Here is a 688-nt window from a genome sequence, read left to right as displayed (position 1 = left end):
GGTAAAGACAAATGAGATAAGAACGGGATAATATCCGCATTGGGCGATTTATTCTCTTTCTTTCAGCTTCTTCACATCAATCAATAACAGAGAGCGGTTGTAAATTCGGAAAATTGCATTTAGATGCTCATATGGTCACGTCAAAGTTGGTACCGGTACGCACTCGAATGATCCTCTTTCAATATATTTTGGAGAGATGTCGCTTTTTGTCATGAATAGAATCGATATGGAACGAGGAAAAAAAAATTATTTTTTTAGGCAGGGTTAAAAGACAATATCTCGAAGCAGATATTGAAGTCGCATTTAGATAAGTATCCAAGAGATAAGTTTTGTTGTTTTAGTTAATTGGATTTAATTTTTTTTAAAATATTGGATTCTTTCAATATTAGTTGCTTAAATCTTTCATACTCTGAAATTAGTAACTCAAATCATTGATGCTTTGGTTCATCAAGAGACCGAAGATAGTTTTGGTCAAAAGTTAAAAAGCTAACCGGCCGATAACACTAGGCATTCGATGCGTAGGCAACATGGTCATTACGTGGACCGTTACTAAGCCACACGTTTAATCTGAATCGTGATCAAGTGGTTGCAGGATCTTTCTTTCGTCCGAAGACTAAAAAGAGCTCACCGACACTCCGCACGTGCGAGCAGTGGCGACTCGGCGGCAAGCGGCGATCGAGACCGGCGG

Source organism: Asparagus officinalis, chromosome 2 (genome assembly GCF_001876935.1).
Source record: "Asparagus officinalis chromosome 2, Aspof.V1, whole genome shotgun sequence".
Taxonomy (NCBI): Eukaryota; Viridiplantae; Streptophyta; class Magnoliopsida; order Asparagales; family Asparagaceae; genus Asparagus; species Asparagus officinalis.
This window is presented reverse-complemented; position numbering follows the sequence as displayed.